This window comes from Gobius niger (genome assembly GCF_951799975.1).
Source record: "Gobius niger genome assembly, chromosome: 8".
NCBI lineage: Eukaryota > Metazoa > Chordata > Actinopteri > Gobiiformes > Gobiidae > Gobius > Gobius niger.
The window spans coordinates 14,373,826-14,391,283 of record NC_136859.1 but is presented as its reverse complement, the minus strand read 5'-3'; the positions used below and the strand labels follow the sequence as shown (position 1 = coordinate 14,391,283).

At 42.5% G+C, this 17,458-nt stretch overlaps 1 protein-coding gene across 1 annotated transcript in view; it reads left to right on the top strand.

Annotated features, from left to right (window-relative positions):
- Nucleotides 1-1,508: 1,508 nt before the first annotated feature.
- Nucleotides 1,509-17,458, top strand: part of galnt1 (UDP-N-acetyl-alpha-D-galactosamine:polypeptide N-acetylgalactosaminyltransferase 1) — a 66,683-nt gene continuing 50,733 nt past the window's right edge. Inside the window, exon 1 of the mRNA XM_079562315.1 lies at nucleotides 1,509-1,948. The gene's annotated coding sequence lies outside the window, so the exon portion shown is untranslated. The remainder of the gene's footprint in view (nucleotides 1,949-17,458) is intronic.

The window sequence follows — 17,458 nt, the reverse complement described above, 5'->3', positions numbered from 1 at the left end:
TGTAGCTGGGGGTTAGGGGACCACACATCATTTATCAGCTGCTAGGAACGTACAACAACAAAACACATTTGAACACATCTCAGTTGACAAGCAAAGCCTGAACAGACTAAAGTTAGAGGTGGTCAATGTTACAACAAAGACTGTTATTGATTAATGGTTTGCTGATGATTGGTGAATGGAAACTTCATTTTTATATACATTTGGTATGTTGTTGTTGGCACACTAACTTTCTTTTCAATATTTCCTGATTCCATGGGGCATTCTTGAATAGAAATGTGAAGAAAGTTTTTAGGCAAATATCCATCACCAGCAACGCACCAAGGACAGCTCTAGTTCTGTTTCTGTTGGCATTTCTTTGAATAGCTCTACTGTATCTTTGAATAACTCGATGACCCATGTCATATTTGAATTTGTCCCGACCCTCGCTAACATTTACCAGTTTACCTTGACAAGGCATTGTCCCACCGACGTCCTTTGTGCACTATATCAGCATGCATGTGTCAAATAATCTCAGCCAAACCTTTTTGCTTTTCAGCTGCAATGTGTCTCTGGTTCCATAGAGATGGTAAATAAACTTGATCTGTGTCACTTTCTCTTTTTAGGAGTTTTATGGGCAATAGTAATTTCCTCCCCACATTACAGAAATATAATCAACTTTTTTGATTTTTCATTTATTACACCTTCGCTAATGGGCTACATAGACTGTGTATGTTTTTTTTGTGTTCATTTTTCTTTTGTTCTACATCACACCCAATGAATGAGTGGCATCAGTTTTCATTTCAAGTGTCTCATTCTCTTTAACCATATATTTCATATATTTGTGTTGTGATCGGAGGCTGTTGGTGCAGACTGGCAAACATGTTTAGTCAGTCTCCCTTTATTCAGCTATGACTCCAAGTCTCCTCTTCCGTGAGTGAATGTGAATAATATATATTCACTTGCTGCAGAAGTTCATAATAATTATACGTATAATTGTGCTCAAACTCTACATAGAACTACAACATTATCACCATCCACATCAGCACGGACTTCTCTGACTAATGTTATATGAAGCACTCAGGGATCATTCTGACAGAGCTTGTGTCTTGTGCCAATTAAATTGACTTCTTTACATAATCTGTCTTTTTTTAATTCAAGCAAGCAGAACAAAGCAAGTGACTTAATCCTTATCGGCCAAAAGGGAAAATGAAGCAATTGCCACAAATGCTTTACATTTGAAAAACAGTTTATGTGAATATGTAACACATTACAATTCAATATCCATACATTACAAAGTAGGCTATGAGGGGGAATGGACCACGTTTGCCTCCACAAAGCTGGACAGAGTGGCACGCCTGTAATTACAAAGCCATGTTTGGTTTGGGAAATTCTGCCTTTTAGATCTACTCTGACAACTGTGTCTTCAAAAATCAAAATGAGCAGAGCCAACTGATGACTGAAGGTATAATGCAAGTCTGTACAATCCCAAGCAAATATTTCTTCCGGGTTGTGCGGTGAGGGAGGGATGAGTCGGAGCAGTGATGCTGCTAGTGTTTGCTCTGCACATCAGCCAGCTTCTCTCCCTCAGTCACCGAGAGGCAGGCAGAGGCTGCACGTCCGCTGGCTCGAGGGACCGCACAGCACAGCGCGACTGCCTGCGGACCCCACAGTCGAGACCACGCTGGCTTTAAATGGATGTGTCTTAGCGCCGCTGGGGACAGTGGACTGCGCTCGTGTCGCTTTGCGCAAAACAAGGGACTGGCTCTGACTGCGCTGTGGATTTTCGGGAGACCGGTTCGTCTCGACGACGGAGAGGGTACCACTCTCTCCCCCTTTTCGTTAGCTCGCTAAGCTAGCTAGCCCGCTAACTTAGCAGTGATACTTTGTATCGCACAGTCGCTCTTCTGCCTTTGGTTAGCCTGCGGTTTCTTGCGCCACAGCAGCGGATCGACGTGCCGCGTCACTCTGGGTAAGTGAGTCTCGTTATGTTTTTGTTTAGTTTTTTACAATATCTACCGCCCCGATGTTGTAACGGGGATGGTTTCTGGCCGATGGAGCAGTAACGTTATCTGTAGCAGGCAGCGGGCTGGCGCTGTGGCACAGGGGCTTGTTGACAGAAGCAGCCAAGCAACAGGGATGCGATGCCATTCAGCACCAAGCTCTCCGGTGAGCTGGCACCCGATTCCACATCGCATTTTAAGCCTAAAGAAGCGACCACATTTTCATTACATTCGGGGCGATTTGTGAAACAAATGTAGCACTGCCTGCTTAAACCTTAAAAAGAAAAAAAAAGTATTGAGTTGTAACTACACTGCCATGAATGGGGCAGTAGTACCACGTTTGTACTCGACTATCACGTTGCTCTGTAATGATGATCCCAAACAGCCCAATTATAAAAACATGTGACTTCAGCTCATCACTTTCTGTGAACAATCCACATCATTTACAGCTGTCACACTGAGGCGTAATCCCGCCGCTGCCACTTTTAAAAGCGGCATTGTTGCGAGATGAGCTGCGCGCAGTGATGCCTCTGCTCCTGCTGGTGTATTGATGAAGGTCAGATGATTTAACTTGTCTCTCATGGCACAGTCTGTGACATCCAGCCCCTTCTTTACTCCCCCTCTGTTGAAATGAACTTAATTGCGTTTACTGTAATTCAATCACTTGGAGACATAAGGGTTGCTGCATGTCGTGTTGATGAAGAATACATGACTGAGCTTGCATTAATAACCTTGTAGTTATCAGGAGAAATAAGAAAATGCATTTACTATCAGTGGTGAAGCAGGCATTTGATGAAGACGTTCTGACAGCAAAATGAACTTGTCAACCTAACAGCTACTGATGTATTATTTATCCCAAGTGTGTGTGTGGCGCTGAAAAGGAAGGACAATATGTGCTATGTCTCTGTTACCTGTAGCTTTGATCATTTTGTGCTGACTCGAGACTACCTCATAGTCGAAGGCACAGTTGATGTAACAAAGCCGGGCCAGTCAGATGTGGTTATACTCTCCTCTTGATCAACACTGTATGTATGAACCCAGTGCTCTGTTAAGGCACAACGGACGGTGCAGCATTGAAAGGAAATGAATCATGTTCCTCATTTCAAGGCCATGAAGTCGGCATGATGCGTTTCCTGCCCACTCTGTGTTTTCAGGCATTGGTGCACTGTTTTTATAGGCTCAGAGAGGGTTGGTTTTCCCACATGTAATTTTGGGGGTTACTGTACTTTTGAGTGACACGGGTTACACAAGCTGCTCGTGTGTTGGGAATTTCCAATGCTGACTTTAAATTGCAAGAAAATGAATGCGTTCAGTCGTCAATCATTGAATATTGTTTGAGCGATGAATGAACACACCTGGAAAAGGTTTTTATTCAGTTTTAACTTCACCACCTGTCCCTCTATTGGCCACACTGCTTCACAGCCATAGGCCAATGTGCCCCATCCCACCCACTCAGAGGGTATACCGCCTTTCATCTCAAAGATATTGACTTGTAGGGAATACACAATTTTCGGCTTCTGACTGGTTTGTTACACTGCAGTCTCTTCTTCTCAGTGGACATTACAATTTGAAATGTTTTTTTTGGGAAATAGAGAGCCTTTATATGAGATAGTAAGAGTTAGTTCACTGTCCACGTCATTGGGTCCTGCTATTTTTGCCATTTGAGGTAGTCATTCTAAAATACATGTTCTCAGGACACGATTAGTCTTTATTGTCATTACAAAATGAATCACAACAAAATTCACTTTTAAAGCATGAAATACATAAAACATCAATTAAAAATCTGTATAAATATCATAAAAAGTATTTTCAAGTGCTGACCAGCGATTTACTCACTGGCCTCATGACCTGTCCAGTTAAACTTAAGTAGGGCCTTCACCATCCCGGGGAAGGAGCTCCTTCTCAGCCTCTCCTGACTGGTCAGGGTATCATTAGGTTAATAATATGAACACAGCTTTGGTAAGGATAAAATCCCTTATTTATTAGGCGGATAGGTGAATAACATTATATAGGATGTGTGTTTCTGGGGTCTTTGTCATAGAGGTCGGCGTAGGAGCATTTCTTGCCCCCGGCTGGAACAATAGTGCTATTCTGGCCCGTGTCTCCGGAGGGAGGCAGCCGCATTCGGCGTTCCCGCTCTGTGTGTGCCAGCCACTCTTGGTTTAGGATTGGGTTTCCACAGCCACCTGGAGCTCGGAGCACAGGAATGCCATTGTTCCTTCCTCCAGATCAGGACACACATGCACAAAAACTGCACAAGCCGCTGTCCCCAAACCAGGGAACTCTGCTTTGTCACCCTCTCATTGTCTGTGTCAAAAGAAAGTGAAACACTCTTTTTAAAGGTACTAAAAATAACAGACACAGGCTTGTGGAGATACTGGAAACACCAGTTGGACATTATCTGCACACTATTAGTCATGGAAGATAGTCTTTATCTTGTTGTTGCTTGTAGTTTTTGTAAAAATAAATCTAAAAGAAAATGATATACCAGCCCCTAACATGCCCAGTTACCCAACTAACAAACATGAACATTATCTGCCTTCAGTCTCCGCTTCCATTTTCCATAACGGCAAAATGTCTGTACCTTTCCCCTGAACGAACATATTCTGATTATTTTGAGGCTGGTGTGACCTTTCTGCTCCAAACTGAAGTGCTTGTTCAGAAAAAAGACATGCGCATACCGATAGCTCCTTACGGCTGATTAGATAGCATCGAACTAATTGGCGCATTCTCAACACAACAAACGACGAGTGGAGGAGCGGAGTGATAGGCATCGGCCGCATTTAGCAGTGTCTTCCGTCTCCTCTGCGTGGCTTTGAAGTCGGGCTTTGCAGTGTGTGAGCTGTGTGCGTAGCATGTGTGTGTGCGCGCGCCCCATGGCTTGCAGCGGGTCACTTTAGGGATAGAGTTGCACAGAAGTGGGTCAGCTAGTGCCACTGGGGAGCCTTGCCAAGTCCCTACTCACCCCAGAGGCAACTATAGGCCAGTACAAATACAGCCAGTGTCCTGTGCTCTGTGTGCTGTATGCATGATCAAGCAGGGATTATTCAGTGTCATGCAAATTGTTAGTTTATACTTTAGATTGTATTCTATTATTTTATGTTCCGGGCTGTGGAGTTATTGGTTGTCTTTGCCAATAATCTTGTCCATGTAACGTCAATCATGTAAATCTCTGTCCTTGCGAGTCTGTAGGGCGACTTGCACTGAAGGCTTCAAACTCCTTTAGCTTGAACGGTTTAGTCCTGACTCCTGGATTAAGCTTGGTTTAGCCTCGATTTAACCAACCTACAGTAAAGTCTATATTTAGATTTAGACAATTATGTACCACTGAATGCCATGGCCTTTGTCTCTGTATTCTAATGCTAGCCTATGGGCAAATTTTAGTACTGTTTGGTCATAGCGAGTTTGCACATGTTGGTCTAAGATAGGCCATGTAGACGGAGGAGGTTGATTTTTTGTGCATTCGTCACACAGTGTTGTAACCTGTCCCTGCTGTGTTTGCTGTACTTTGACTTCTCACATAAAATGAAACACAGGGGAGCGGGGTGACAATGTCTGCAGTATATTTAGCATATGGCCTGCTGACTGTTGGTATGATTCAGAGTGTCTCTTCTGGATGGTTGCTCTGACTGCCTCTGCCGGCTTAATGATAAGGAAATAGGATTTAGCTCCAGTATTCAGCCGAGGTTTATTTCATCTCAGGCTCAACTTGTTTCCTCCTTCGGCGAGAATTAATCATCTATTTCTACCCCGCTCTCATAAACGCCTCTGTCACAGCCGAATGAATGTAAAATGGTGCAAAGATGAAAGGAAACACACTTTTAGGCTCAATTATAGTGCATGAACGGGTCGCTTTATGTTGTGAACCTTGTGCCAATTAAAGGAAGAGTTTTGAAGCTCCACACTGGCTCGAAAAGAGAAATATGAACATAAATAGTTTCTAAAATAGTCCCTGAAAGTTAGCTGTGTGTACGTGGCATTTTTACAGAGTGATTTAAAGTTCTCCAAAACAGACAGACCCTGAAATTTGACGTTTTCGCCTCGACATGATCAGTAGTACATTCAAACTCGGCCTACAGGCGATATGATGCTAAAAAGAGAGTTATATGAACTCGTGACAATCAATAAACGCTGAAATACATCTCACTCCTCTCCTATTGGTCAGTCACATCACGCTCCGAGTGAGTGTCAGGGGATTTTAACCGATCACAGTGGCGTGAACTTTCAGTCGCAACAAATGAAATAATTGTGATGACACTGGCAGATTCTCAATTAATTTTTTCATCAACATTCAGTTCACAGTGCACATTTGAACCACAAGCATAAGAGAAGAGAAGAGAAGACCGAACTGTTTAGGAACTACAAGAATCGCAAGCATTTGAGAACAACCACAGAGTCAATCTTATTGTACGGAGTATTTGTGTTTGAGCTGAGGCTTATCTAAAACAGGGGTGGGCAACATCAGGCCTGTGGGTCACATTCGACCACATAAAACCTCTGGCCCTTAGGATGGTTTTAAGAAATACTAATGACAATTCAGGGCTCAAATACCTGGTAAAGTACTCTAAAAATGAAATGAAAAAAATCCCTAACAATTCCCTGGCATAACATCCCATTTAATCATATGATGTTCAGCACTGGCATTTCAACCTGGATGGACTCAAACAGACAAAAGCGATATAAAAGCGATGTATATTTTTTGCCGATCAGACCTCGGTAATAGACATCAGATATGTGAACTGAATTTAGACTTGGATGGGCAGGTTAGAGTCGGAGATGTCTTCCCCCGGAGCCTGGACACTGGTGGTGGTATGGGAGGCCTGAGAGGATGCAACAAGGAGAGCCGTAGATTGAAGAGGCGGAGACGGGGAGGAGGTGGGTCGCAGCTAGGGCTGCAACTAACGATTATTTTGGTAATCGATTAATCGACCGATTATTATTACGATTAATCGATTAATCGCTTGGCTGTGAAAGGTGCATGGAAATGGTATTTTTTTCTATTTTTTTATCACATAGAGCTAAAGTGGCGCCGCTTGAGGACACATGGATGGAGTAAACTTAAAGTAAACGTTTGTAGGAGGCTCTTTGTGCTAATTCTGCTTCTGATTGGACGAGACAAAGACAGATATTTATGAAATTTACGATGTACAAAACACTGCAGACCCTAAATTTAAAAACAAAGTAGGTTTTCATCCAAAATACATAATTGTCATGTCTTTTTTGCTCAATTTTAGTCTGTGTTTACTAGAAAACGATTAATCGATTACTGGAATAGTTGACAACTATTTCAGTAATCAATTAGTTGTCGATTAATCGATTAGTTGTTTCAGCCCTAGTCGCAGCACATCTGGGAAGCGACCGGCCATGAATGCCAGAGGCTTAAAAGCAGAACCGAGGGCGATGATTGGTTGCTACGAAAGTGTGGAGATGTGACCCTCACAGAAACGATCATTGGCTGGAGGTAGGTGATGCTAAATTGGTCTCCCAGGTAGAATTTATGCCTAAGCTTCATTTGTGGAAAGTAGTGCTACAATTGGGAGAACCTGATCTTTCTTTTCTTAGTAGTAAATGCTATATTTATCATACCAATCGTTAGAGGAATAAAGAATGTTGCTGTGTTGCCCTTCAGAGGACTTTATATTACCTATATAAATGTCGTCTTGAATGCAAAGAGCTGCTGCAGTTTCAATTGGCGTATATGGCATTATTTTTAGTCATGTCCAATATTAAGGGAGTGTGCGTGCCTCGTATGACCGCGTTACACAAATAGAAACCGATCTAAATCACAGTGAATCAGTGTTGACTTCCTGTTCTCTGCAGATTGAGCGCCGCAGTAATGTTTTTTCACTATTCTCATTTAGCGCGCCCCGTAAGCTCCGGGTGGCTTCATTTACTTACAGCACTGTCAAAATGGTGCTCGCTGCGCTCACACACAGATGTGCAGAGATCACCGTGAACGACGCTACTGTGGGAGGAAATCCAATCTGTGGCATGTCCCCCCACACACGAACGGCTCGAAATAACACACGAGGCTTTCTGTTGCGTAGTATTGATTCAGTATTGGAAATGATAAAGAAGAAGACATGTATTCGACATATTTGAGATTTGACTTAGAATATTTCCAAGCAACTGACCCTGTGAAGATCCGCCAATTTGCAAAGCTTGTTTAGTTTGACTCAGCGCTTTTCTGTTTATTTATGCAGCTCTTTCTCAAACACAGACACATCTACTTTTGCCCACTCGCTCTTCCTATCAGCCGCTGTCATGCTGTGAGTGAGTGACTGATTTAACCAATCCCCTTGAGGTGTGAGCAGAGAGTATAAGAATAGTCTTAAAATAAACTCATGACCATGAGACTTTGTGCTAAACCTCTGTCGTAGTTTGTTTTTGGTATTCATGATCTGACATCTATATGGTTTGGACTTTGGAACAAATAAAATGGAAAATGTGTTTACTGCAGTGAAAAGCAGTGAAAAGTTTTACTTTGAAATGTCTATCGCATGAATCATATCAATAAAAGCCATGTTTATTGTTTATTGTTGTTTGTTAAAGGCACACTGCGTAACATTTTGGATTCTACTGTCGCCAATAAAAACATGCTCCTAATTACCAGCTCGACAGAAAATGCAATTGTTGTAGTGGTTAGTCCATCCATCCATCCATCTTCTTCCACTTGTCTGTTTCCGGGAGCCGTTGGAGCTGCCCAATCACATTGCCCCCTATGGCTCCTCCTGTAGGTGGTGGGTCCACGGAAGGACGGCCTCATGATTAAACTGGCCTGTTGGTCTCTCATAAGGGGCTTCTGAACCGCTCTTTGTCTGACCCGTCACTTAGGACCTGTTTGCCATGGGAGACCCTACCAGGGGCACGAAGCCAAGACAACAGAGCTCCTGGCTCATTCGGGTGCTCAAACCCCTCCACCACGTTAAGGGAGTGGTTCCAGGAGGCTAGTGGTTAGTCAAAGGAACTAACCTATTTAAAGAACTACTAACCCCTCCTTCCAGAGCCTCAGCGCCAGAGCCTCAGATTTGAAAATCTCAACAGAAAGGGGGCGTTGCCTGGAGGACTAAGGGGCACGCGGGAGGGGTGAGGGGTGGGAGGGGCCTGGGTCTGTGATTGACAGGCTTGAGGCTTCTGACTTCGACGCTGCACCTGCACCGCTCCTCGTAAACAAAGTCCGACCATGGGAGCATGGAGTTCCAGCGAGCTAACTTATTTAGCAACATGTTCCACTGGGACAGCTCGACAGCTCTCTCTACACAGGGGGGGCATCGTGGCAGACAGCGGCCTTGTACCTGAGGCGCTGGCTCATTTATTCCTCTGTCATTTACAAAGCTAGCAGCTTAGCATTGAGCTCGATCGACGTTAGCATCGCAGCTAAGGGACCAGACGTAACTGTCCTGGCTGCTTTCAGAATTTACCGATCTATTTTAGATGTAGACTTTTGCTGTGGTCTACGTGAACATGGGAGATGTATCTCAGTGTCCTCAGCAGAGTGTGTGATATAGAGACGTGGCTAATTGTGTTACAAAGATTTTTATTATAGCAAAGTGCACAAAACATATCACATAAATAAATATATGTAGGCCTGTATTATTGAGCAGGAACACTGTCTTTTTGAAATTGTTTTTGGTTTGCCATTGAAGATGTGAAATAATCTTTCAGGTTATGTTTCTCTAAAGGCTTGACTCTAACATTGTGAACCCAAAGAGCCAGTTAGCCCTAAGTAAATAGCCTGAAGTAATTTCTATAACTAAATTTAGTGAATTAAAGGTTTAACCAACGTTAACACATACACTAAACTACCACTGAATGATGACACTGTAGAGTAAAGACTATAATTAAGTATTTATATGTATGCTGTTTTAGTTGAATATTGAAATATTATAGATCTTGTTTTGTACCAGTTTTCTTACTTGATTCTGCACTTCTGGCTCTTACAACAGTGCAATTTCCCTATTGTAGCACAATTTCTTTGGTAAAACTTACTACAAACTTACTACATCAGACAGCTCATATTTCACTTGAGGTTGAGCTGCATGTGCCACTCACTTGGCCTACATAGATGTGTGCAATAAACAAATTGAACAGACAAAGTTGACTGGTTATGTTATACAATACCAACTGTAATAAATATACATGCAGTAAGTTTTCAGCTTCTAGAAACAGAAAGTGGTGCTGCATACACCTTCCTGTGACATATCTGACAGAACATATACAGGCTTCATTTTTTTTTCACTGCCCACAATTACATCTTGCATGAAACATTGATTTTAATCTATTACGTTGTCCAATGGGCACAGAGTGGTTCAGGCACAGGTGCTTTGTCTGTGTGCTCCTGATATGGGAGAGGATCCTCGACCACACTTTCAAACAGCAGGGCCATTAGTTGGTCAAAGTAGACTGTAAACAAAGCACAAAACATTTGTCCTTGCATTGGTTGTGTTGTTTTTAATGTGACATACCTGAGGTAGCTCTGGTCTTCATGGCTCTCACTGTGTAGTCTCCACGCTTGAATTTTGGATACACTATGGCATACAGCAGCAAAACGATTTGCCTTTTTAATCATAATTCAAGGCACCAACCTGCACCCTAAAATTTCACAAATAAACATTAATATGCAGTATCTATGTATTATTTTCTAAACATTTCAAAGTGCTAAAATAACTCTAGTGAATATTTGTTGAACCTTTAGGATTCATTACCTGGCCAGCATTCCTTTGGATAAGAAGCCCAGACTATTGTGAGAGAATCAGACTATGGATGCCTCAATATGCGAAGTGTGGTATTGTGGGCTTATTTTAGCTTAATCTTTCAAAAAACGTGGTGTTGGAGCCGCTTTCAAGAGCCTCCCTGATGAGGTCATCCTGCTCCAGCTTCCACTGCCAGTTGACCGTATGGATGAGGAGCTTTGCCTGATGCCTGTAGAAGCACTGCTCTGACAGTCCCTGAATATTGAAGGCCCCCAAGAACTATAAAATTAAAACATCTGTTATCATCGGATAATATATGGAAAAATAAAATGTTTTTGTAGTACCTTTGAAATCTGGCTAAAGGATGAGCCGGTGAACAGCACAGCAGCACAGAGCTGTAGGTTTCCAGCTGGGATGTTGTTCACCATGGGCTGACTGGACCACTGACTGGAGAACTCACAGCGAGGACACTGTTGAGTGACCCAGACAGGACATCGCCTAAACAGCTCCAGCAGTTGGTCCTCAAGAACAATATGTTCTTTGTCCTTGTGTGGAGGGACTTCAGCAGGAATGCTATATAAAAGAAAGGATATTTCATCCCTCAAAAAACCAGGACGCTGTATATATTTTTTCAATTAAAACTCTAGATTTTCTTTTTACCTTGAACAGTTCACAGTGCTGGCACTGTCATCAATGTGGAAGCTGGGGTCAGACGCTGACACCTCACACCTTCTCCTTTTTAAAGGTGTAGAGGCTGCTCTGGGACTGTCAGGAAGAGGGATTTCCATCAGGTCCCCTGTCCCACAACCGACGCTTGTGTAAGCGGTCCGGGCTTGAGTAGCTGTACAAAACACAAACAAAATAAACACGTTTAAAATGGCAGTAATTACACAACTTGTGTCTAACTACAGTATATAAAAAAACAAAAGTGTAGACTGTTTTATACATAAAATGACAGTACTGTATAAAGGATAAATAGATTTCACCTTTGCGTCGCCTGCTCGGCTTCACATTGGCCTGGACACTTGCATGCCTTGTAATGACTGGATCAGTCTGGACATTTCTCTCTGCTCACTTTTGGCTGAAAACATAACAATAAATAATATTTATAAAGTGCACACACAAGTGACATGCAAACACATTGTTTGTATTGATGATTTATAGACTTTAGAATATGCCCCCTATAGCAGATCAACCAAATATTTGTATCAGGTTAATTCTGGCTACAGTCGGCTACTAAAAACTTCCAAATGGTTTGGCATTTTGAATAGCTGCGTCCAAATAGGTGTAAACTTTGGTTCACTTCAGAAAACTTGTCAACATGAACATAATTATCAGAATTTATCCTACTTTGTGAACCTGTTCAACAACAATGGCAATAACAACTATACTGATTCTGAAAGCACGTAAGAACAGCTCACATCTGTGAGCGCCCACTGACCACACGGTCCACCTGGAGAGGTCAGCCCTCTCCTCACTGACCACACGGTCCACCTGGAGTGGTCAACCCTCTCCTCACTGACCGCAGTCGAGCATCAAACGGGAGCAGAGCGCACACGGAGCCGCTCAGTTTAGCCTCCGACACACAGTGCATTCTAGCTATACGTTAGCTTTACAGGCTAGCTTGTAGCTACTGTCAAAAGCTACAGTCATATCAAACTTAGATTAGTTTGGTGCTCACTGCTCAGACTCGTGCACATTTGCGCACAGTGTTGGCGTAACTTTGCAGACTGATGCATTAGCAGGCTGCCCCGGGCAGCGAGTAGACGCGCTTATAACCTGTGGCTGCTGTTCCTCAGCCACAGTGAGCGAGTGCGGGACACGTCGCCTGGAGCTGAGGCTGCAGTGTCTATTTACACGCCATATTTTTTCAACAGATCTACACGACTCATGTGATTGGTATAATCAGAGGCCAAAACAGCGCATTTGTTTGAGACACTACAATAACGATCTATTCTGACGTGCACATAAAAATTCTATATACTGTACATGACTCAATCTGTGAGCAAAGTAGCTTCTACTGACAGAAATGACCGGGACAGAGTGAACCAAGTGCCTCTTTTTACAGCAGCTACAATCAATGCAATTATTACCAAATCCAAAATGGGTAAATCAGCATTATTTTTCTCACTCACCTCACATTGTTGGCGGGGCAGCAGAGTCGGTGGGGACGGCCTCGCTCTTCAAACGGAGAAGACTAGCATAGCCCAGTTCAACCTCGGTGAAGTTGGCGAAGGAATCAACACGTAAAATGGTCTTTGCAAACTCCAGCCCCACTACGCTACACTTCCTCCCCATCCTAACACAGTACAATTAACAACTAACAATTAAATTATACACGATAGAACACTAAAAGCAATACTAACAAACGCCCTAAGCTAAATTGAGCGAACTAATCTAACAATAAAAGCAACTAGTGATTACAACTACAATATTCAACAACTAACACTACTAAAACTATACACTTATTTATAATTAAAAAAAAAGCTATCCTAATAAAATCTACCTAAATGCTATGATAACTAATCGCAAACCTGACAATCGATGAAAATATTCTCTCGTTATTCCAACACCAACTCGCTACGGGGGCGTGAGCGAGACTGAGCCCTTTTATACCCCAGAGCGGCAGGGCCCGTGACATCATCTCTCGCCTCCTGACATCATCTCTCTCCCCTCCGCTAATTGGGTGCCGAATTCAAAAAATCAAATGCAGTACCGACAGTTCGCTGCAGATGGCGCCACACAGACGGTTTGGGACACAAAGACAGGATTTCAACAAATTTGCACTAAATTGTTAAAATAGTGACATATACACGTAGACAACACTATAAGATACCCATTTATACAACTTAGCTAGAAAAAAAAGTTGATTTGGGGGTTAGTTGTTCTTTAAATCTCATATTTGGCTACCTTTAGTCGACATCACTATGGAGACGAGCTGGAGACGTCCCGCTCCCAGTGAAGTTGAGGCGAGCTGCTTGTTTGGTCATTTTTTAGGAATGTTTAACAATAGAAATGTCTGGAATAAAATCAATGCTTGTGTTTTTATTGGGGGAGATGTTACGTGGTGTGGCTTTAATATCATAAAAAAGATTATTGATCAAGAGGAGGGAAAAACTGTGGTAACTCTATTCCATGGGCGTCACAGAGCGGTGTTTCGAATGGAGACATTTTCGGGAGCCACTGAAATCCCTCGGAGAAGCTTAAGACAGCGACGCGTCACTAGTTTTCAAACCGAGTGTGGGAAAGCGTCCTGGTTTTACTCCTGCGTCCGTCTCTGAAATCTGCTCAGATCTCGGCTTTATCCACAGAGCTGCCCTTGAACCGGCGATGACTCCTCTTTTGTGCAAACGCTATTCTTTTCTTTGCACGTTCTGACCTGCAAGTCTGAAGGTAACGGCTTGTTTCTAAGTGAAGAAAAGTTGCTGCTGCTCATTTTTCACGGATTAGGCCGCTGTCATCGAGCTCAGTCCGAGGCCGGAGCGCGCTTCGGGTGAGCAATTGTTAAGAGTTGCCACCTGAACATGCATCTGTCAGTGCGCTGCTCTTTGCCTCCAGCTTTTCCACATCTTTCCAACCTGCGCTTTTCTGTTTTCAGCACATGACAAATCGCCTCTTCGTGTTGGATAAATCTCCCTGTCAGGCCAGGTCTTGAGGTTTGTGCAGTCCGTAGCTTTTAGATGATTTTGTTGCACTCTAGGCCGCTCTTATCAGCAAACACTTTCTTCTGTTTCCAGCCCAGTGTAATTAAGTGCGGCGCTTCCACAACCGCCAGTTCCTGCATGTCTTCACTGCTTCAGTCATCATAATCAGAAAAACATACAGTACAGTAAGGTTAAAGGAATAGGCCACCGTTTTTAAATACTGAGATATGTTCTTATCTTAGCTTAGGCGAGTTGATGTGTAGCTGTCTGGTCTTTATGCGTGTCCTCAGTGATGTAAACAGAGCACAGATAGCGTTAGCATTTAGCCTCTCCTCTTCTTATCTATGGATCCAAACGGAGGTGAAGTTAGAAGCATTCAAGCTCTTCCACATTTTCCATATCTAAATATGGTTACATGAGCCTTTACACGATCCAAGTATAGTCGCACAAAATTAAACATGTCGATTTTCTAAGCCAATAAAAAGGGGAACTATATTGCAAGGCGTAGTAATATTACTACGCCTTGCAATATAGTTCCCCTTTTTAGTCTCCAAACCAAATGCTGCTCATGTTTCTCTTCCACTCTAGTTCACATAAACATACACGTCCTCAAGTAAATCCTGTAATACTTACTTATTGGCTACATTAAGATGTAAGATTAAAGTTCACTGTTTGAGAAATATGAACTACTGAAGTTAAGAATTAACTACAGGGTTAGCAGGTTTTAAATGACACTCAGGATATTTTGTTGCTTGCGAAGGATTGTCAGCATAAATAATTGCAGCCTTTGGGTTTTGTTCATGGAAACCTAGGGCTGGAAAAAAAATACTTGCGCTTATTTTCCCCATATTGCTCGATCTCTATTTTCGGTTAGATTTATTGTTTAAAAGAAAAAAACAATAAATGTGGTCTTTCCTGGACGAGCGTGTAACCAGATGCTGCTTCCAAACTGAAAACTGCAGCTAAGTCATCAGCAAAAACAAATTCCACACTTCTAGCATCACAGTACAGCATCTCCATGTCACCCCTTCACCTGGCCAAGCAACACACAAACCTCTTATCTGCAAAGGAGACGCAAAAAGTGTAATGTTTGAAGAATGTCAGAAACAGACAACAAGCGCATGTTTGTGTGCGGAGCTCAAAAGGCCACGACGTCACGGAGTGAAGCAACTTAATATTTACATAAAGACATGAGTAAACTGAGCATTTATTAGTAAAAAAAAAAGACGATCAAACTTCAAACAAATTCACTAGAATTCCAGCTAATCCACCACTGTAGCCTCAAAACAAATCCACATGGTCCAAATGGCCATCGATAGTTTTCAATCTTCGAAGGTTTAAACTCTTCATCCCCGTGAGCGTCCTGGTCCTCTGAGGCTGTTTTGCCCTTTAGACAAGTTAGCGCAACTTTGTGCTGATTTTACACTTAAAATCACCAGGTCCTCTCCTGTAGCTGCCACATGTATCATCCGTGCTTCCTGTTTGTTTGGGCCAAGTGTTTCCCATTTTTTTCTGGCCAATTCTCCTCGATTAAAACACATCACGCGATTATCGATCGACCTTTATTAAAATCTCGATTAGATTAAAATTGGATTAATTTCCCAGCCCGAAAAATATGCATTAAAAAGCATTAAAAGTTATTAAATTATTTTTTGCCAAAATCAAGACTTTAAATGTCATTGAAAAACGGTTACAGTTCTGGCTGAAATGGACATTTTGTTTGCTCAAAAGTTTCCCGTTTTGTTAAATTATCTTTCCTCAGTTTGCTGAAATGTTTGCAAATCTTAAGAAAGGATATATGCGCAGATTTATTTCTGCATTTGTGGCATTAAATTATAGGAGGCTTTTGACAAGACCGGATCAGTTCGGTTCACTTGAGACTAGGGATGGGACGATAATGAAATTTGGGGTCATGATTGTCTTGGCCAAAATAATTACGATTAACAATATTATCGCCTGTTTGCCTATGGTTTAAGAAATCACTCAAACTGCAGAAATGATGAGGATTGGACAATTATTAAAGAGTCCTCTTCATTGTCTGCTGTAAATGTCATGTTGAGTGAGACATAAAGTAAGTAATCAAAGAATGGATTTGGATGAGGGACTAACTTGAGACCGGTTCATTCAGGGAGGGGCAGCCCCCGCAAGTTTGTGTTTTAAGTGACTTCAGGGTAAAGGGCCTGGGTCGTATAAGGGGCATTTCCATTGGAGCGGACCAGCCCCAGACCGCTTCAGCCCTGGGTCTGGAGCGGTTTGTGAGGAAAGGGGAGGGGGGCATGTAACCACTTATTATTTGGGCTTTAAAAATGGCATAAAAGAATGTTAAATTTGACTTGCTTCTATTGCATACTAACACTACTAACATGTTCTGAAAAGTAGAGGATTCTTTCACTGGAGTCATTTGTGTAATTATCGTCTGTATCGCGTGAATGTGAAGTGTTTAAAATGTTTACTATGATTCAAATCTCAAATTCAAAACATAAATTGCATATTTTTTTAATCTCAAAATCATGCAGCCCTAATTGGTGAGGCCACTGAAATCATACCACTTTATTTATTCACTATATGTTGTTTTGGTGTTCAGTGCATTTAGTCTTGCAACAATGAAAGCTTATCAGACCGACTTTGATCCTCTTCTTTCGGCTTAATGACTAAATCCTATTTTTCCATTTGTCTGTGCCCTGAACCTGCCGATGCTGCTGTATATTCTTAGCTGGAGTGAAATCCAATCTGCACTTGTTGCATGTCCAGTGTTAGCGTAGCCCCAGCAGCACTTCCACTCATCCTCTGACTCAGGGGCATCTCACGCACTGCGCACTGATACAGAGCGCAGCAGTCTGGCAGCGCTGAGTTACGCTATGCTCCGCTTAGCTCCCACAGTTCTCCACTTTATGTTCGCTGTCCACTGTCCGTATGTCTGTATTAGCTTGTTGATCTCAACGCGACCCGGCCGAGAAGAAACTGTTTCCATGGCGACTGTCAGTGCCACCTCTGGCCAAACAAGGAAAACAGATGTTACGCTTTAGCCGGGCTCAGTGAGGAATAATTGTGCAGATTGTATTTTTCCCCCCCGATGATTGGAGACTTCAAGCTCGTTCGCAGTGTGGCAGCAATTCTGAATTAGTTAAAAGATGAAGTCGTT